The sequence below is a fragment of the Penaeus monodon genome, chromosome 22, assembly GCF_015228065.2.
Source record: "Penaeus monodon isolate SGIC_2016 chromosome 22, NSTDA_Pmon_1, whole genome shotgun sequence".
In the NCBI taxonomy this organism is placed as follows: domain Eukaryota; kingdom Metazoa; phylum Arthropoda; class Malacostraca; order Decapoda; family Penaeidae; genus Penaeus; species Penaeus monodon.
The window spans coordinates 16,361,414-16,361,638 of record NC_051407.1 but is presented as its reverse complement, the minus strand read 5'-3'; positions in this window follow the sequence as shown (position 1 = coordinate 16,361,638).

Below are 225 nucleotides of genomic sequence, written 5' to 3'. Positions count from 1 at the left end.
GGGGGGGGGGACACGGCAGGCTGCCACAAAATACACGGGTCCAATTAATGTAGAAGGTCTCAGTTAAAGAAAACCCGTATCAGCGATTTTGACAAATGTGTAGTTTGTCCCTCTGTTTTTCCTAACCAAATTAAATACTGTTTTGAGTCTCTCATTTAGTTATATCAATTCAGTAAGTCATGCATGTCACTCACATTATTGAGTGATGATAGCAAGTCTTAGGGT